Source organism: Petaurus breviceps, unplaced genomic scaffold (genome assembly GCF_028583685.1).
Source record: "Petaurus breviceps papuanus isolate PSGF00001 unplaced genomic scaffold, PetGlider_PUasm1.0 77, whole genome shotgun sequence".
NCBI classification, from domain to species: Eukaryota; Metazoa; Chordata; class Mammalia; order Diprotodontia; family Petauridae; genus Petaurus; species Petaurus breviceps.
Window position 1 is genome coordinate 14,699,660 of NW_027186492.1, and position 22,212 is coordinate 14,721,871.

Consider the following 22,212-nt stretch of genomic DNA (forward strand, 5'->3'; position numbering starts at 1 on the left):
CAAATCTCAGAAACATTTGTACTTGTCTGAAGTTATAATTGCCTCTGTAAAAGTTATCTTCCAAAGTTGTAAAAGACTCTGGTTTGTTAAAAGCCATAAAGTTGATAAAGCAGTTTAGAAATGTTGGCAAACATGAGCATTTGATTTGTAAATGTGCAATCCTGTGCAGTATTTTGGTCCAAAATCTTTTGGTGGAAAGGAAAAATTCTGATATGTACCCTACGCTAATTCTTAGACTTTTGTTGTGACTAAGCTTCCAAACCACTGATTGACGGGAGAAAAAAAAAATATTGAATTCACTCCTTGTGTTGATGTTTGAATTTTAGATGTCACTGAATGATTCTCTTCTTGAATGTTTGCCAGTATCCACTGTTTTATCTTGCACACCTAAAGTTTGTTCAACATATTAATGTTTTGGAATTTTAAAACAAATAATTTTGAAGGTTAATTTGACTTTTTCTCCCCATTGCATGGTACCGACATTTTTGGTTCAACTAACTAAAGCTTGTTGAATAAATGAGAAAACATCAGGGAAATTGTTTGTAGTCCAGCACCCATCCATATACACCCTCATGCACCATCCTAGAGTTTTTTGAATGGATTGTTATTTTTTTTTTTACTTTTCAACTAGTGGTTAATAAACATACCTACCTAAAGAGATGTTGTGAGTATCAAATCAAATAACATAACACATATAAAATACTGTTCAAACCTCAAAGTGCTATATCAATGTTAGTTATTATTATAAAACCTAAGAAATTAGAGTGTTTTTGAGAGGGAAATGACAAGTTCTCTATCAAAACGGAGTGTGAAGCACTTCTATATCTCAGAATGGAGACAGAAAATGACAGCTAGAAGAACAGCAAAGTAATAAAATGTGCAAATGTGAAGAAGAAAAGGCCAAGAAGGGGAAGTCTTTAGCTGGCTATTGGAAAATACTGCTGTTTTTTTCTGGAGTCTGTTTCCTCAAGCAGATCTGCTTCAAGGGAGTTCAATAGTATAGATTAGATGGGGTCAGAGACCAATAAATTTGAAGAGGTGGTGATAGAAGAATTAACAGAACTAAGAAAAAAGAATAAAAAAACCCATTATGTTGTTACTGTAAAAATTTAAGAAGTTAATCAATCAGCAAGTCTATATTAAATGCTTATTCTGTGCCAGACACTATACTAAACACTGCAGATACAAAGGAAAAACAAATACAGGACCTGCCTTTAGGGGGCTTACTTCTTAATTGGGCAGACATAAATAACATAAATTGGTTTGTATAAGAAGAGTATGGCATAGATGGAAAACAACCTTAGAGAGAAGTCCCTAACAGTTGTGAGGGATAAGGAAAAGCTTCCTGGAGGAACCAAACAATTGCCATCGAGCAGAATCTTAGAGGAAGCCAATTTATTTACCAAGTAGTTAACTGAGCTTAAGGTTCAGTAAATGATCTTGCTTGGGGAAAAACAGCAACGACAAAAACAACAACAGCAAACTATGTAGATTAAAGGGAAAGAAACAGATTTAAAATAAAAATAGGAAGACTATGTTAAGAAACAAAGGTATATCAGAAGAATAAACAGGAGAAAATGATGGCAACTATTGTCTCAAACTTGAATAAATGACTTAAATACTTATTGGCTGAAACTGCCTTGAAACTGGAAGAAAAAGAAATAATAATTGTAAACAACTAGAGAATGTGAGTCAGCTAGGTAGCTCAGTGAATAGAACTGTGGGCCTGAAGTCAGGAAGACCTGAGTTCAAATTTGGCCTAAGCCTACTAGTTGTGTGACCTTGGGCAACCTCTGTTTGTCTTAATTCACTGGAGAATGAAATAGTAAACCACTGGTACTCTTGCCAAGAAAACCCTATGGACTGTATGGTCCATGGGTCACAAAGAGTCAGCTAAGAAAAACAACAGAAAGCGTGGTTTTTATTATCAGCTTTCCCTGAGGTCATTATGTCAAGTTCCTTGACAAAGTAATAATAATAATGATGTGGTAAAAGATGTGTGGTAGAGGGGAATTTTTATAACATAAGAACAAGCCTGTCCATATTTCAAGATATGATTCTTGAGACATTAATAAAAAAGACAGGAGATGATGTTAAATAAACCCCTGGTAGCAACAAAAATTAGATGCCAGTACAGTAGATGCCTTTTCAAGTATCTGCAGTACACAGAGGAAAAGTTTACAAATAACCAGAGAACTTATGCCTAAAGATATTTGCTACAGTGATTTGGAAGGAGAAAATTGAGAAAGGAAAAGGAGAAAGAAAATGAAAAGCAAGAACAAAAAATGCCTACAACATGGTGCCAGGCAAACAGAACTGATAGTGACAGGTTTTTCACTGCATCTACCGTGTTTCCCCGATAATAAGACCTATCCCGAAAATAAGCCCTCCCCTTACTGTGTAAGATTCCTCTAAAATAAGCCCTCCCCCGAAAATAAGCCCTATTGAGATTGCTACTGTAGGGAAGGTGATCCCCTGCGCTACACGCTACATTACGGTACCCTCTGTATGCACCATCCCCCCCCATGAAACGCACGCCGCGCTCCGAGCTGCATCCAATCAGAGCTGCAGCAGTGAGCGCATCATCCTGTTCTTTATTGAATTCATTATTGAATAAAGGTACATTTTTTTGTTCACATTTACCTGTTTATTAAAATTGCTGTCAATGTTCATTAAAATGAGCCCTCCCCTGAAAATAAGCCCTCTGGTGTTTTTCTGTCCAAAAAAATAATAAGACAGTGTCTTATTATCGGGGAACCACGGTATGTTCTGGTTCATGTCATACTTCTTTATACTTCTGGCCCGTAGATATTAGAAAAGCACCTGTGTGTGGAATTTATTCCCTTTACAGCTAGGAAATGATTCACATGCTTTTTTTTCTAAGGATTTGTGGGACATCGGAGTTTTAATGCCTCAGTTTAGACAGAATAAAAGTTGGAAAGGAGGAATAAAGAGAAAGTAGAAGGTGGATAACCTTGAGTTATGGTTAACATGTAGAACTTTACTTTCTGATATTTTGAGTTTGAAAATAAGTATTATATTTAAAGAATAGCAAATTATTTTATTGCATTGGAACTGTACTGATTTAGATTCCAGTAGAAAGAGTTTGGATAATGTTTGCTAAAGGAAAGGAGTATCTTGTTCTTCAGTATTTTCCAGTCATGTCCAACTCTTTGTGAACCAGTTTGTGGTCTTCTTGGCAAGAATACTGGAGTGGTTTGCGACTTCCTTCTCCACATCATTTTACAGATAAGAAAATGGAAGCAAACGGGGTTAAGTGACTTGCCCAAGGCCACACACAGCTACTAAGTATCTGAGGCAAGATTTGAATTCAGGAAGATGAATCTTCCTGATTTCAAGGCCAGTGCTCTAACCATTGTACAACCTTGCTGCCTTGCAAAGCTCTGTCTTACTCTTCTTATAAGAAGCAAGGACATTGTCTAATCAGTCACCGATGAATTTAAATGTCAAGATATTGCTGCAAGCTCTTCAAAAGCAATAGATATTGCTCTACTGATTGATTAAAAAAATCCCATTTGAAGGCCAAGAACTTGAAACTGTTTCTAATTGATGTTGTATCACTTTTAAGGGCAATTAGATCAACAGGACATTAACGTTATGATCCTAATGTTCAGCAAGGAACAGTGGATCATTGGAGGGAGGAAATTTAATACAATAATGAATGAAGACATGAATAAGCACTCATCTATAACTTCTAAGGCACAGAGACTCAATTTGTGAATATTTGCACACCTTCTACTCTCCCAAGAATCATCATGGCTTAGTGAATGGGAGACCACATATTGGGGTATAGAAGAACTCAGGTCAAGCCATGAGTGTGTGTGTGTGTGTGTGTGTGCATAAGTGTGTAAGGGACATCATGGTTGTGTGACTCTTGACAAATAACCTCTTTCCAGACAGCTGGAAATGCAAAACCCATCTTTGAGGGACTATATCAAAGCATTAGCAGCTAGAAGGTATACAGTATAGAGTGCTAGAGATGAAGGCAGAAAGACCTGAATTCAAACCCTACTTTACAAACTAACTGTATGTATGGTCCTGGGCAAATGATTAATCCCTCCTAGCCTCAGGTTCCTCATCTATAAAATGGGAATATTAATGGTACCTATCTTTTAGGGTAGTTGTGAAGATCAAATGAGAACTTATGTAAAGTACTTTTAAAATCTCAGAACACTATATAAATGCTAGATATTTTAATTAAATTAAATGCTTTAATTTAATCAGTTTCTTCAAGTTTGATTATTATCAAACTAAATTATCAACTAAAGTTTTAGCAATAATGATTTGAACCTGTCTTTCTAGCGAGCTTCTTCAGAGTACAGAGGATGATGAGTGGTCTGGATTGGAGGCTTAAAAATTCAGTCTTGTTAAATACAACAGTAGTAGCAGCAGACCTTTTAGCAATAATTACTAATTCTTTGGGCTTCACTTCTTTATGTGAGGTCCTGTGGGACATTGTTTGGGATTCTTTTAAAGGAACAGCTAGAGAAAAATGCATTTCTGTGGCCTCTTACCTTCAAAAGTAAAGAGAAAAAAAGCAAAAGAATTATACATCCAGACATACATATTTATGTATAATTTTTGCAAGTAGAAGTCACTAGTACATGAACATGAAATAACTAGAGGCTAGGAGATTTATAGAAAACTGAGGAAGGAAAGAGAATTTGATTTAATAGAGGTGGATGAAAGTAGCAAAACACAGCTATGTTGTAGTAGAGTTTTTTTTAAGTGTAAAAATTTAATGAACTGGACTTCAACATAGCTTAAAATAAACCCAACAATATTCCATACAAAGCTAAAAATTAAATAGATGAATTTGTTTTTTTAAATAATTATTTTTCGTTTTCAATATTCACCTCCCATAAGCTTTTGAGTTTTACATTTCCTCATCCTCCCTCTCCTTCCCCCTTCCCCAAGACAGCATGTAGTCTGATACAGGCTCTACTTATTATATTCACATTAAACATATTTTCACAAAGGTCATGATGTAAAGAAGAATTAGAACCAATGGGAGGAACCACAAGAAACAAGAAAAAAACAAAAACAAAGAAAAACACAAAAAACAAAGAAAAAAACAAACAAAAGAAAAGGAGAGCAAATAGTATGCTTCCATCTGCATTCAGACTCCTGATTTCTTTCTCTGGATGTGGATAGCATTTTCCATGAATCCTTTGGTGTTGTCTTAGATCCTTGCATTGCTGAGAAGATCTAAGTCTGTCAAAATCAGTCATTATAGAGTGTGGCTATTACTGTGTACAATGTTATCCTGGTTCTGCTCATTTCACTCAGCTTCAATTTATAGAAGTTTTTCCAGGTTTTTCTGAATTCTGCCTGCTCATCATTTTTTATAGCACAATAATATTCCATTATATTCATATACCACAACTTGTTCATCCATTCCCCAGTTCCCCTCAGTTTCCAGTTCTTTGCTATCACAAAAAGAACTGCTATAAATATTTTTGAATAGATGAATTTTTGAAGTGTTATGTTATTTGAAGAGCAGCTGGGTGGTGCACTGGATAGAGAACAGGGTCTTGAGTCAAGAGGCCTCATTTTCTTGAGTTCAAATCTGTCCTCAGACATTTGCTGTGTGTCCCTGGGCAAGTCACTATTTGCCTCAGTTCTGTATGTGTAAAATGAGTTGGAGGAGGAAATGGTAAACCACTCCAATGTGTTTTCCAAGAAAACCCTAAATGGGGTCATGAAGAGTTGGACATAACTTAACAACAGCAGACCTCTTGAAATCATCTGAAGGTGATACATTTTCTAGAGTCACACTTAAATGGAAAACTTTTTTATTCTTATGAATTTTTCTAATACTGGGTCATTCTAGAGGAACTAGGGAAAGATGTTAAAAATGGAAGAAACAAAAAACCAAAATGACAGCAAGATGAAATGGGTTTACTTCAAATTTTAACAACCATTTATTCATTGTCATTTTAGCAGATGGAAAAATTTCTGCTCAAGGTCAGAAGCACCCTTCAAATTCTTGCTCAAATTAGACAGATACCTTCTTTCCTAACTGAGTATTTTATAGGCCTATATCACTGCTTAACTGAAACATTTAATTGAAAATTTTTTCCAGGTAGACAATACTTTGTAAAAGAAATTTTAAAACACACAAAAGTAAACAATAATAGATCCTTGTTCTTTGCAAATATTCTGCCTGCTAAGAGGCATTGCGCATGCTACAAAATTAATTACATGAAATTAGAATTTGTAGTGATGTATCTGTTTAATGAGCTACTTTGTAGTTGCTATGATATTTAAATTTAAATATGAGATATTGGAGACAATTTGTAGGGTTTTTTTGAGTTTTTATTTGATTGATTTTTAATTGTATAAGAAGTTATGTTAAAGAATTTTTAGAGCTAAATCACATTTACTTTCCAAATGTCATGGCTAACAGAGATAATTAAGACACTTAAATGATTTCAAATTCTATTTTTCTTTCAGATGTTAACATGGTAGTTGCTCAAATCAACATATTATTTGAGGCAAGAAAAGGTCCAACATATTAGTGGACCTTGCAAGACAACACTGTAATAAAGGAGTGTTGGGAACCCCAGATCTTAATAGACCTATTGTGGGAAAGCTATCATAAGACTGACTGAAGAAAGAAAAATAGAAGTGGAATACCTTCTACATAATAATTACTAGTACCTGAATAGCTATAGATTTTTGCCTGTGTAATAATCCTAGGGATTACTTCTTGAAGAATCAATATGATGACACAGAAATATATTGGGACACTATTCTGTCCATAATTTGAACACTATCATGCCAAATTGATACTCAATATGTGGGCCAGATAGAGAAATGAATTAAAATGAAAATGGTTACAAAGCTAGTTTGTGGTTGTATGGAGCCATCCATTTATAATCTTGAGCCTAGTTAGCTTGGCATTAGCAAAGCCATGACATTATATTTCTGTATCCATATCATACATTCAGTCCATATTCAATTGATTGACAGTGAGATATAGTAGAAAAATCACTAAGACTGGGTATTATAAGACCTAAATTTTCATCCCAGCTCACAACTACTTCTGTAAGAGGGTGGTGAATCCCTCTTTCTCTCTGGTCTTCAGTTTCTTTATTTGTAAAATAAAAGGTTTAGACTAGAAGATTAAAAAGGTTCCTAAGTATACTCTTCTACAGGATAATGTATATGTTTGTTTTGTTATGTTTCCTTCAGACCTTGGATTTCCTTGGTTTATGTCCCTACAGGTGAGTATATTCCCTCTACAAATACATATATCAATTGCTATGCAATTTATAATCTTAAAGAGTTATCTCAGGACTGATGAGTGATTTGATAATTTATGCATGCATGTATAAAATACATGATTATTTATGTGCACACATATAAAATACATGCAAATCTTGTGCCTTCCATGCACTAATTCAACCTATATATTATGTTTTCCCTCTTTGTCTCACCACCTTTATGAACTGCTGGTTCCATTCAAGGAGAGGTTCCCCCTCCTATAGTTGAACTTTCCTGATCTCTTCAGGTGTTTAAGCTCTCACTCTCCAAGACACCTGTACATTGTATTATATATGTATATATATATATGTATATATATATATATATTTAGTATTTACTTCTCCATTTATATATTCTGTTTCAAAGGTAGAATGTAAACTTTTTGAGGTCAGGAACTATTTTCGTTTTTGGCTTCTATCCCTAGCACTTATCATAGTACAGACATTTAATAAATGTTGACTTGAATTGTTTGTATGTGGCTGTAATAAACAACAACAAAAAATTGTTATTTTGTATGGCACAAGAAAATACCAGGACTAGTCTCTTATAGCATTGATATCACACACACACACACACACACACACACACACACACACACACATGCCTTCAAATGGGATCTATCTCTATCTTATCATTAGCTTAGCAAATACCAGCCTCTTTACAAATTAGTTATTTAACCTTGAAGAAGAAATTAAAAACTATCAAAACATTCTTTGGTGGTGTTTGATAAATCTTTATCTATTATTGTTTATTTCTATGACATTTATGTAGCACTTTAAGGTTTACAAAATATGTAAATTATCACATTTACACTTCACAATACATAAGCTGACTAAAAAATTGAGGAACTGCCTATGTGAGCTTAATCTCTTAATTCTTAGTTATGGCATATACATGATATTGCCCATCCATGAAGTAGGACACTTGTATTTATAATGAGAATTTTGTAGATTCTCAGGGTCTAAGTAAAAATATTCTTAATATAGAGTCATGAAAAATAAACAGCATCTGCATACTGAAAATAGAGCAAACTTTTTTTTTTAACTGTGTTTGACATGACACTGGAAATCACAAGGCACAGGCGGTGGTTTCCAAACTTTATATAGTGATGCAGATTCAAAAAAAAATTGCAGCCTTCTCTTCATTAAAAAGATTCACGAATAACTTTCTTAGCTCATATTTTATTCAAATAAATTTTAAAGCTTATAATTTTATAACACAAATATTGATCATAAAATAACAGCCCATAAATATTTATTGATAAACCTAACATCTTTTAATTTTTTTTTTTGCTTTTTGGAGGGGGGAAGTAGGGCAGTTGGGGTTAAGTGACTTGCCCAAGGTCACACAGCTAGTTTTGTGTTAAGTATCTGAGGCTGAATTTGAACTCAGGTCCTCCTGACTCCAGGTCTGGTGATCTATTCACTGTGCCACCTAGCTGCCCCCAATCTATTAATATTTTAATATTTTAACTTATGAATAATAGCCACAATACTTTTATGTGATGAATGGGCTTTTTAGAATAGTTTCTCAAGACAGTCTCATTGATGATACTTCCATCTTTAATTTTTTTTCAACTGTGACTTGAGGTTGATAGCCTATCTGCAGCTACAGATGAAAATCCTGTGTCACACAAATGTTAAGATTGGTAGTAAAATTTGTATTGCTTTGCTTTATAAACCAGAGAACTCTTTATTATCCATAGCAAAATTAATGAGGTTTTGTTTTCAAATTTTGTTTTGATATACTACCACAAGAAGAATCTGTTAACCATTCTTGTTCAGATGGAGTAAGGCAAAATATATTATGTTTGTCCATGGCAAATTGGTCCTTATGCATTTTTATCTAAAATATCCAGGTCTTTGTGTGGCTTTGATTTGAACTTTGGTTTCACTGGATGATGATAGTGATGATGATGATGATGATGATGATGATAGCATTTATATAGGACTTTAAAATTTGTAAACTGCTTTACAAATATCTCATTTTTTTCCTTAGCAACTCTGGTTGGTAGGTGCTATTATCACCTCCCTTTGGCAGATGAGTTAACTGAGGTAGAGAGAGATTAAGTGACTTGTCCTAAGTCACACAGCTAGTTAATGTCTGAGGTCACATTTGAATTTAGGTCTTTCTGACTGAAGCCAGTGCTCTGGCCACTGAGCCACCTAACTGCTTGTTGGATGTATTTATGGGAAAGATATAGTAAAAAGTGTACCAATAATATTGGCCAATGTTTTGTGCTCACCCTCCACCCCTGGTTGGGTCTCCCAATGTTCTATAGGTAGGTCATGTCCCACAGTTTTGAAAACTGTCTAATACTATGTAGTAAAACTGATTCTCCAGGGGGAAAAATGTACACACAATTCACTTTTAAGTTTAATCTGCATTATTTACTTTTTCTCCATTATTTTCTTAAGTCTAGACAATAAAACAATAAATCAAGCCCTGATTTATAGCATTTGCTGATTTCTGAGGTGAAAAATGTTTACACTGATAATTGAACCATCGATTTTAACTGGTACAATGAGCTGACTTCACACCCGAGGAAGAAATGATAATAATGAGACTGGGGTGATAGACTGATTTTTCTCCCCCTTCTAGAGCTCTAGTGTCTCTATTTGTTGTTAAGAGTAATTTTTATGGAAGCATCTTTGTCCTTTACAAAAACTTTAAGTAAATGGTACTGATACCTAAACCAGGAAGAGTAAAAAGTGAGAAAGAAAATTATAGATTTATTTCATTAATGAATATGGTTGCAGAAATTCCAAATAAAATACTAGTTGGGAGATTACAATAATATATGACAAAGATTATACAGTATGACCTACTGAGATTTACACCAAGAATGCAGGGATGGATGAACATAAGGAAAACTATTAACATAACTAATTACATCAATAATAAAAGTAACAAAAGTCATATGATTATATCAATAGATGCATAAAAACTTTTGATAAAGTATATATACTCATATCTGTAAAAAAAAAATACAACTCAAAAGTATAGGTATAAATGGATTTTTTTCTTAAACTATTAAGAAGCATTTACCTAAAACCAAAAGCAAGCATTATTTGTAATGATGATAAACTATAAGCCTTTCCAGTGAGATTGGATGTGAAACAAGGATGCTCACTGTTGACTGATATTATTCAATATTGTATTGAATATCCTAGCAATAGCAATAAGAGAAGAAAAATAGAAGGAATCATAATGGGGAACAAAGAAATAAAACTATCTCTGCTAATTAGCTAATTAAAACTAACTGCTCAATATGAGATTATATATTCACATGGCTCAATTGCATAATATTCCTTTATTAAAACAATCTAATTTCCAAAATACTTTTCATGGAAATACTATTCATTCTTCTACTCAATGACAAGCATTTCTTTTGACCTTTTATCTTTTAATGTTAGACTTTCACATGAGATCCATTCATGTCATCATCTAAATCTTTTTGTTTTTTTCTTCTCACTTTTCAAAAAATTCATCCAGGCAGGACATATATGACTATGCCTATGACTCTAAATTTGCAACAATATTGACACTTGGATATATAAAAATACAAAAGTAATAATGACTGGGTAAGAAGGTGTCATGTTAAATATTTTTGCTCTTCAGGTGACCACACCAAGAAAGGAGGTTTAGTTAAAAGGATCATAACATTATTTAAAATTCATTCCAGGCAGGTGCTTAATAAATAGAATTCATCCTCCAAAAATAAGACAATTTAGTAAGTATATAACATTCATGTATAGCTCTGAACTAGTCATTGATGCTTGCCCTTCAGAAGCTCATCATCCTTTTAGAGAAGGTGACTTGAATATAATACAACAGTTGTTAAGCATTCATGCATGCTGGAAAAAAATAAAGATAGCTACTCTCAAGGATCTTTACAAGGGAGTTAACATATGACAGGATTTGTAGATGCTTATAATGGTCTTCTCATCTTTTCTCTTCCCTTACTGATAGTGATTTTGTTTATTAAATGGAATAGATATTGTACTTTTTATTTCATTTACTTGTGATATGGAAAACTGGAGAAGGAACTCCTCCCTATCTATGCATGTTGGTACCTTCTCTGCAACCTTTATTATTAGAGAATTAGTCAGATCCCTGAGCAGATAGAATGAGTGGCCCAGAGTCCCACAGAAAACATGTTTTAGAAATAGGAATTGAACGTTGGCCATTTTGCCTCTGAGACCAACTCTCTATATACTATATCATATCACTAGGAGGATAGTACATAAAAACATTTCAAGGGCATGTGATTTTGTTAGTGATGATACCAAGTCTTTGACATTTGTGTCTGAGACATAATACCATCCTGACCCAGACTGGTGACAAAACTCTAAGCTCAGCTAGCCTGGCCCTCAATGGACATAGATTTTGTCCATTGTTCATTCCTTTTTTAAAAAATAGATTTTTATTACTATTCATTCCTCCTCTCAGAGAGACTTCCCTTACAGCAAAGATATTTTTCCCCAAAAGAACAAAACAGATAAAATAAACAAAATAAAATAGTATATTAAAATCAGGTTATATTCAATGCCTTACATGCACTCCCTGATTCCACCTCTGCCTTCCTTTGTATCCCCAGCATTACTATATTTTATTCACACTTGTTATGACTAATATTGTATTATTTTAACGTCTTATTTATTTTGTTGATTAGCTACCTATTATTTCCTATAAATCATATTACCAATTATTTCTGATCAGACCAAGTATGAAAATGAATGAATGAGTGTTTTCCTCTGCCTTCTTAAAGTATACTTTAAAATATGTGAGAAGGGTTTGGAATGCTTACAAGTCATATGTTTTAGACTATTGGTACACATTCTACCTTGCTGGACTATAGATGTGGGTGGGGCATGAGTCAGTGAGACTCCTTCCCCAGGGTGTGCTGGTACCCTCAGCCCACATTCTTTGCACATTTCCCTGTTGTAGTTGATGGGTTAGAGTGTCAAGAACACCTAAGTAGAGATTAGAAAACCGGAGTGCTAGTCTTGATTCGGTCATACTTAACTTTTATTAACTTCTCTTCCTTTATCTCTAAAATGGGGATGATATTTCTTTGCCTATTTTACTTGATTGTTGTGAGATTCAGATCTCACAACAGGTGAAAATGCTTTGAAAACAGTCAGATAGATATATGGTATTGTGTGGTCTGGGTCTGAAGAAAGTTTCATGTTTTTAATCTTACTTGGAAAAAAAAAAAACAACAACAGATGTGTGATTTCATTGGTGTAAGGACCTGGGCAGGGGAACTTCCTCTACCAATGCCGATCTCTGCAGTTTATAATCTTACCTAGAGTATTGAAAATATGAACTAGGAACAACGATGGAATGATAAATTTAGTGTTAAAATGATATAATTTCACTTGATTTTATTGCTCTCATTTTTAAACAACTTGATACTATGACACTTATAGAGGTTTTCTCCACGCTGATACTAAGAGTAGAGTGTACAAGATTTACCAGCTGTGATATGCTTGTTTACAATAACATGAAATTGTAGTAATAGTTTCAACAATGTTCAACAACAACAACTAAATGCAGACTGGAATGCTAAAGATTTGTAATTTTCTGCTTCGAAAAGGCATTGATCCTAAAGGTCTGTTTAAGGTTCCAAAATTGGTGGAAGTTGATATAGTATCCCTTCCTAAAGAAACAGTCAAACTTTGTTTACAAATGAATCTAAATTCAGTGTTATGAAAATACTGCAGCTTTGTGGTGTAAACCGTGTCTACTGATGTGTGCTTGTATTGATTCTCAGTGAATTGTGGATTACGTTAAAAATAGCAAGTGCTAACCTTGATATAAATATTTTCATATTTGCATCATAAGTATGAGAATTTGCACTTTGAGTGTAAGCATTTCATAAATATTAATCAATTAAACTCCAGCACACTTCAGTGATCAAGATATTGTAAATCAGTCTTCTGAATAAGGACGAAAATTTGCCAGTAGTCCCCTGCCCTGCTTTAATTTTCCCTGCCTATCCTTTGCACAACCGGAAGAGGAAAAAAAAAAATGAGAACAGTTTTCCTTACTATTTATACAAACATTTCTAGTTTTATACAAAGAGATAGTTTTGCATCTGTAGAACAGTAAAATGAGACTTAGCATGACAGTCACTTAACCATTTTGACTATTTTTGGAGCAGTTTAGTTGGTCAAATAAAATGTTGACCTGCGAATTCCTTCAAAATGGTTATTTGTATACAGAACCCTAAGGCTAAATTGACCTTAGTTACTTTGTGGTAAAGGAGGAAATGTTGGTAAGGTGGAAAAAATAGTACTTGATACATATCTCCTGTTTGTCATGATTACTAGTAAGAGACAAAGAATTCAAGCAAGATAGCTTGTCAACAAATACAACCACCTCAGGAAAGTTAGCTAAAGCTCTCTAATACAAGGGTATAGCTTCAATTCAATTTAGTTTAAGCATTTATTAAGCATCTTCTGTGTGTAAAATAATGGGTATTTTGGGGTGATGAGGTTACAGAGAAAAAAGCTAATAGGAGTCTTTGCCTTCACAGAGCATTCACTGTACCAGGGGATGTTGGTGTGTGAGGGAGGGGATTATGACATTTACACATGTAAATATAATACAAGGAAATTTAAGGAGGAGGGTAACACTATTATCTCTAGGCAGAGGTTACTATTTTTTTCACTGCCCCCTGTGGCAGTCTTCTAAAGCCTATTGACACGTCAGAGTACTGTTTTTAAATACAGAAAGTAAAATGCACAGGATTACAAATGAATTAATTACATTGAAATATAGTTTTCAAAATATTGAAAAAGGCCACATCAAACAACCAAATTCATAGATCCCAGATTAAGAACCGTAGATCTAGAGGCATCAGGAACGGCTTCCTATAGGAGGTGGCACCTGAGTTGAGCCTTGAACTTAGAGTCTAAGGGATAGAAATGAGGAGGGAGAGGATTTTAAGCATGGAGATGGGGGAAGAAATACTGAGTTTGGCAACTGCAAGAAGTCTAGTTTGGCCAGAATGTAGAATTTATGAAGGTGAATAATGTGAAATGAATATGGGAAGGTAGGCTGTGGCTGCACTGTTGGATTTTAAATACCAAATTAAAGGATCTGCATTTTGGTCCAGAAGCAGTAGAGAACTGAAGATAAAAGACATGAGCTAAGTGAAGACATAAAATAAAGGAATGAATAATTTCTGCCTTTTCCTCATTAAACATGACAAAATTTTTATTTTAGAGGATAAAAAATATGATTCTAGGCTGCTATAGATTGTATATCTGCTTTCAGAAATTCTGCATAATATCAATAGTTTTGTTACACATATACACATATATATACACTACACACAAACACAAACACAATCCATTCTTCTACTGTTCTATTGTGCATGGAAATCATATCCCATATGATCAGAGTTTTAGAAATCAGATTTAGAGGTTATGGTTCTCTAATCTAATCCCCTGTTTTTATACATGAGGGAATGAGGCCCGCATAAGTTGTGACTAATCTAAGGTGGTAGAACTAGTACTAATTGACAGAATCAGGACTTGATTCTAGATCTTCTGTTTCCAAATCCAACATTCTTTTCACTGCTTAATGCTGTAGCTCCGTTGCAGTATTCTATAAAATCAAATGGAGATTTTGCCAAATGAGAAAACCAGTGTTTGAGGCATTATATACATACACAGTGTATCAATAAATACTCATATAAAATACTTACACATGAATACATTTGTAAATATTTGTAAATTCATATTCCTATTTAAAAAAAAGTAAAAAAAGGACTGAAAAATTAGACTCCATAATATCTCTTGCCTTGTGGTCAGTCTGTTCTCATTTTTAGAGTTCTTTCCAATAGTATAATTTGGTGTCAGGATATTGGAAGTTTCCCTAGGGAAAAGTGAAATGGAAATATTAGCAATTGTTGGTAAATATCATCTTTGTAAAGTTGCATCATTCGGCAACCATTCTTCTCCCCATATCCCTAAGTCTACTCCACCTACTTTCTTCCTTGATTTTTTTTTCTTTTCCAAATATACAAGCAATTACCTCAGCTCTCCACTTGACTTTGCTTTTTTGGGGGAGGGAGAACACAAGACCTGGTATAATGATGTATTCCACTGCTTTCCCCGTAAGATTTTCATTGGTTCTGTTAAAAAAAAACCCAACATAAAAAAGAACTTAATTTCCTCGTTATCCAAAGGCCAAGTGAGAGAACTTTGTGTAACTCCATTTCTCTATACCAATCATACCATATTTGAGGATTTGGGAAATTCTGCCTCTTTAAGCTCAGATTTCCATTTCTATGACAATAGTCACAGCAAAAAAAAAAAATTAAAAATTAAAACCCTGGTTGACAGAGAAAATCTCTGAAATTTTTGAGAAAGAAGTATAAAGAAATGTGAGAGTGAAGCAGAGAAAGGGAAGAAAATGGGATCTTAGGGAGGCAGAAACATACATATAAGTTATTGAACTAAAGTATGGATACATGAAGAGCCAGAGAGAGACAGACAGATAAAGACAGACACCAATATAAAGAAAGTCATAAACTTGAAAATAATAACCAAACTAGTAGTTAAACATCTGATTCCAATTAAATAGGTGCAGTATTTCTTCCTTCTGTTTGAAACAAATTCCTTTTGGGTGATTCCAGTAAGTGGTAAGCTCCTTGAGGACACTTGCCATCTTTCGCCTTTCTTTGTATTCCCAAGGCTTAGTACCACGTCTGGCACCTAGTAGGCACATAAATAAAGTGTATTGCTCAACTGATTGATGGATATATTAGTCCTACTTAGCCTAAATATGTTTGCTATGGTTGTGTAATGATGTTTGGCAGATGGAAGTCTTTTAGAAAGTTAGACGAATATCAAGTTGTTTTTATTCCCCAATTAATGCTCAAGAAACTTTCTTCCCCCATGGACCCAGGTATTCATTTTCAGATAATAACATATTTATGTGGTGTTTTTAAGCTATACCACAGGAATCTTGTGAAGTAGGTATTGTTATCCACATTTTGTAGATGAGGAAAGGGGAGCTCAGAGAGAATGAAACATCAGAGGTAGAATTTGAACCCAAATCTTGACTCCCAGGTTTAGCAATCTACACACTGTGTTACTATGCCTCAGGTATAGTGTTTAATAGGTGAAGTCTTACCCTCACTTTGCCTGTTTTTCACTAATTCTCTGGGGAAAAATGAATAGTGCCCTGGCCTTGGAGTCAGAAAGACCTGAGTTTCAACACTGATTCAGGCACTTTATTTACTTTGTTTTTGTTTGTTTATTATTTTTGTATTCTTGAGGCAATAAGGGTTAAATAACTTGCCCAGGGTCACCCAGCTAGTTAAGTATCAGAGACCCAATTTGAACTCCTCCTCCTCACTCCAGGGTCAGTGCTCTGTCCTCTGCACCACCTAGCTGCCCCTTCATGTTAGCATTGTGACACTTCAAGGCAAGTCTTTTAACCATTCTCAGATTCAGTTTCTTCATCTCTTAAATGGGTGATGATGATGATAGCTAACATTTTAAATTGTACTTTAAGATCTGCAAAGCATTTTACATATATTATCTCTTTTGATCCTCACAATAACCTTATGATATTGGTGCTATTACTATCCCCATTGTATATAGGAGGAAAGTGCAACTGAGGGGAGGAAAGGAATTTGCCAGGTGTCTGAGGGCAGGATATAAACTTGAGTTTTTCACATTTCCAAGTCTGTCTAGCACTCTATCCACAAGGCCACTTAGCTGCCTCAGGATATAATAGTTCTGATGGTACCTGACTAACAGGGTTGTTATAAGGATCAAATGAGATTATGTAAAGTGTTTTGCAATCCTTAGTCAGAATACCTCTCATATTATTGTAATTATTATTGTGTTAAGTGTGGCAGACTGAAAGTTGTAGCCAGTTCAAAACATTTGTGCACAAAGAGCCTAACCATCCTCCATATAGGTGCCACACAGATTTTCCTGGTTTTTACTGCTGCCACCCACCTGGACAACAGACCGCTCCTGTGGGGTTTCCTAAAGAGAGCTCTATTCAGTGACTTACTCTTCATTCTCTTTCCTCTTCTGGCATTTTTGGTCGTTTTTGAGCTTTGCTTCTTTTCCTGTCTCCTTCAAGGCAAATAATATATTGGAAGGAAAAAACAAAAACCTTTTTAGACCATATCACTGAAAGATAGTTACCTTGTTTATATATAAAGTTACCCTCTAAGGCTAAATGAAGACATAGAACAGCAGAAGGAGGAGGATGTTAGAGCATAGACTTGAGGTGGCAGCCCTTGGTAAAGTTTTGCTTTGAGTTTAGAGTTTAAATTTATACTAATACTTAGCTAAAGAGCTTTGTCTTAAAATGTCATTCTGCCCAGCTACCTAAATCTTCAGCAGCATTTATTAAAGGGCTTTTGATAGATGATCTAGAACAGAGATTCTTAACCTAGTATCTGTGACCTTGTTTTAAAATATGTGCATGTCTGTCTAGCTATGTACCCTCTGTTTATATAGATATATATCTTTGTGGTTGTGGGTCAGTTTTTCAGTTGTGTCCAACTCTTCATGACCCCATTTGGGGTTTTCTTGGGAAAATACTGGAGTGGTTTGCCATTTCTTTCTCCCCCTTGAGTGGCTTGCTCTGGGTCATATGGCTAGTGACACTCAGTCTAGCTCTCTATCTATTGCACCACCTAGTTGCTTCTAAAAATTTAGCCATATATCTTCATATCTCTCTCTCTATATATCTATATATCTCATATCTACATAGAGATAAACAAAGAGAGATATATAGAGAGGAGAAACATAGAGATATATCTCTACAGATAGAACTATAGAGATACAGATGGATAGGTCAGTAGATAATCATATTTAAATTGGTTTCCTTTTAATCATATATATTCTGTTTTGTAAGTTTTAAAATATTGTTAGAAGTGGTCCATAGGCTTCATCAGACTGCCTGAAGGAGTTCATGACATGTGCATACACATAAAGGTTAAAACTCCTCTAGAAGGCTCAAGCCTCAACATACATATTCCTGTTTCCTACTGCTTTTGCCCTATTAATATAGTTTTTATTTAATATACCTGATGGAAAAACTGAAAGGGGAAAATTTTGATATATTAATGAAGCCCTCTTGACCAGTAATTTTCTCTAATGACCAATTAAGTTCGATTGTTCTAGTTTAGTCCTAGATTTGGAACACAAAATTTTGGATTTGGAACAGTTGAAACTAGATTTAAAATATTCTTATCTCCCCTTTCTGAAAATGAATTTGATACCCTGCAATTGCAGTCCTGCTTCCACTTTTTGACCTCTATAATATCCATCAGTCATATAGTATTAAAGTTGGGAGGGACCTGAGAGGTCATTTAGCCCAGGCCCTTAGTGCATAGAAAAGTACCCTGAGGCCAAGAGAGGTTCAGAATCACCAGTTCATACATTTAGAAAGTATCAGAGCTATTCCAGCTCAGATTCTTTGTCTCCAAATTCAGTGTTCTTTCATAGTTTAGCCAAATTTATCCAGATTCATCCCCCACATGCTTAGAGGGATTTTTTTTTCCTGTGAGGCACTTTTCTTTGGTTTTTAAGTGTTATTTTTCATGTTATAAAGGTTTTTTTCCCTTTAATTTCCTTTGCATGTCCTTGAAGTTTGAAACTGCTGTTGATGTGGTTTTTTCTTTCATTATTTATGCCTTCTACTGTAACTTACATGAGTCAAATTACTTATTTTTTTTTCTATTCCAAAGGGAAAAAATTGTAAAGAGGAGCTTTAATAAATGGAAACAGGGAAAAAAGCCTCTCTCTCTCTCTCTCTCTCTCTCTCTCTCTCTCTCTCTCTCTCTCTCTCTCTCTCTCTGTCTCTCTCTCTCTCTGTCTCACACACACACACATACACACACATGCACAAAGATCCACTCTGCTAATGGAAAATAGTTTCATATAGTTAAGAAAAAAATGATTTTAATCTTGAAAAACACATCAAACCTCAAACTGTAATTTTGAAATGAGAAAATATTATTGTATTAGCAATTGTCTATTTGATATTTTATACTCTTATTCAGTATTTGAAACATGATTCTTGTTCATTATTATTTTTATTGCCACAAGGTTACACTTACTAATATTCATTTTCTATCTGAAAAAAAGATGCTATCTTTTAATCTTTCATAGGTTTTTATAACTGGAGTTTGGCCTTCTGAGGCTTTTGTGGTAAATTCATCCTTAAGCAGTTTAAAAGAAAATTTTATTGTATCCTGAGAGACCATCAATAGCCATTTCAAAAACACTTGCATCCCTTGGTTACAACACACATTTCCCAAAACATAACCTAAATTCTGAAAAACACATAATCCTTAGATGTTCCCTTCTCTGAGGCTATGCTGAGGCCAATTCAGCTGAAATGATACTTTAAAGGAGAGTCCCTGGCAAATATGCAGTTTCTGATTGCAAAGTGGGATGCTTCTTTGACTGTTTAGAAACTTTAAATTCATTGAGCTGAACTTCATTTATTTTTTTTCTTTGGAAAGAAATCCAAATGGGAATTTTAAAAATGATAATTCATTCTAGCCTATGTTCAGTGACTACAGTCCTCAGAAAAGAAATGCTTTTAATGGAGCTACTAATGCAACAACAATAATAATTATAACAGTGATAAGAGCCACAGATTTATATAATACTTTTAAGATTTTCAAAGCACTTTTACAATATACTGTCTCAGTTAAGCCTCACAATAACCCTATGATGTTGGTGCCATTATTATTTTCATTTTAAAGAAGAGAAAATTGAGAACCAAGGAGGTTAAGTGACTTACCCATTGTGACACATTTGATAAGTGTTGAAGATGGACTTGAACGTAAGTCTTTCTCCCCCAAAGCAGCTCTTTTAACTCTATGGCAGTCTGCCTCAGTGTTGGTAGTCACTTAGAATTTTACTGACTTCACATTTTAAAAGTTACTGTTCACATTTCTTCCTTTAAGATCCTGTCTCTTTGGAGTGTCAAGAGTGTGGCAGACACTGTAAAAAATTTGGTTGGATCTTTACTGAGGAACTTTAATAGTCAAAGGTAGTCTTTTGTAGAATATTTGTGCCAGCAAGTGATTGGAGGAATGATTCAGCCTTGCACATCTGTTTTCTCTAAGATAGTACGTGATAAGAGGTGAGGGCTGAAATGTGCTCTTTTTTTTAAACATTTATTCGAGCTTGGCCCTGGCTAAGGCTGGAAACTTAATACTGTATTTGTTATTAACTCTCTCAATGAGGAAACTGAAAATTACAATCCTGAAGTCAATGCTACTGAACACTCATTTTTTTTCTCTCTTTGTTATGAAGGACCTTGAGATGATTCCACTCTGAGAGGATGGTTAGCAGGCTGACTTTTAAAGTGCAGTGTTTTGATGTCATTGATGTCCAGTATGAAGGTTTTTGTGACAATTCTCAGTACAAAGACAAATAAAGACTAATTATAATAGCAAATCTGTGTTCCCCATAACTCTTGAAATGAAGAACTTCCTGAACATAAAATCTTGCCAGTGGTTTCTGGTTACTTTGGTCTTTTTTAAATAATAAAAAATATTTATTTTATTTTTAATTTATGGGATGACAGGCATTTCCATAACATAGTATAATAAAAGAAACAATTACACATGAAACTGCAAACCTATTATGTACAACTTGTTATTCCTTTTAAATATATAATAAAGTTATCATGTAAAGTTATTTTTTTCTTCCTTTCCCAATGCCCCCTCCCCACCTTAGAGATGACTACCATTAGACAGAAGTATGTGTGTATATGTATATATATATATATATATAATATGTGTATAATATATATAAAATCAATCTATGTATACTTCTCTTTATTGGTTCTTTCTCTGGATGCAGATAGTGCCTTACTATTATATGTCCTTTGTAGTTAACTTGGGCATTTATAATCAAAATGACTTATTTACTTGAAAATGTTCTTAAAAACAATATTGCTGTTACTATATACAACATTGTCTTGGTTAACTCGGGTCTTGAAATAAAAGATAAATATATATACATATACATATATATATCATTCAGTGAACAGCTATTTTAAAGTGCCCACTATATGCTCAACTTGCCTTCATAATGGCATACTGTTTTTCATCATTTTATGTCACTTTTGTAATCAGATGTGTCATATTTAGGGCAAGTATACAGGGTATTACAGAAGTCTTTTGGTATACCATGGATACCTTGTATTTTCCTCCCTCTTTGTTTTTGGTTTGTAAAGAAAAGCAATGTGTTTAAATGTGTTGCTGGGTGGTGGGATGAAAGCAGGCTAAGAACTGTGTGAGTACATGGAACAGCTGGAGGATGTGTGATTTATAAGAGGTTTGTCACATCTCCATCATCTGTCAAGAGGTCATGCTTTTGCAAAGCTAAGCAATTCTTTATGCCACCGTGAAGTTAGGATATTAGAATATAGGCAATGTGCTAGTTGATTTCTTTAGCAGCATTGTCGGGGTCTTTTAAACTTTGGTGAATATCCCTTTGAAATTTTAAGTTTTGTTCTTCCTTCACAGAAGTTTTATTCCAAGGCTTATGAATAGTTTGGAGTTTCAATGCCAGTAAAATAGGAATTTTGTCAGATCCAATGAAACTGAAGGCAATCCTCAGTCAATCAATAGACATTGATTAAGAACTTACAACACACTACATACTATGCTAAATATTATGGCGAAAAAGAAAGGTTAAACAAAAACCCAGTCCCAGCCCTCAAGGAATTTACATTCTAGTTGGGGATATAATATGTTGACAATCAGGTACATACAAGATACATTCAGAGTATATGGAAGGTAACCATAGATAGGAAGCCTCTAGCATTTGGTAGAAGTGGGTGTGGGGGTGGAGTGGGGTAGAGAAAACTTCTTGTTGACCCAAAACTTGAAGGAATTCAGGGATTCTA

At 34.4% G+C, this 22,212-nt stretch overlaps 1 protein-coding gene and 1 long non-coding RNA gene across 2 annotated transcripts in view; one reads left to right on the forward strand and one right to left on the reverse strand.

Annotated features, from left to right (window-relative positions):
* PRKD1 (protein kinase D1) overlaps window positions 1-22,212 on the forward strand; it is a 430,367-nt gene that overhangs the window by 15,649 nt on the left and 392,506 nt on the right. The gene's annotated exons all lie outside the window — the stretch shown is intronic.
* LOC138175531 (uncharacterized) lies at window positions 9,204-20,761 on the reverse strand. The gene is made up of 3 exons (XR_011172024.1): window positions 20,092-20,761; window positions 17,280-17,402; window positions 9,204-15,439 (listed from the first exon to the last, which is right to left on the reverse strand). It is a non-coding gene; the product is annotated as an uncharacterized lncRNA (long non-coding RNA).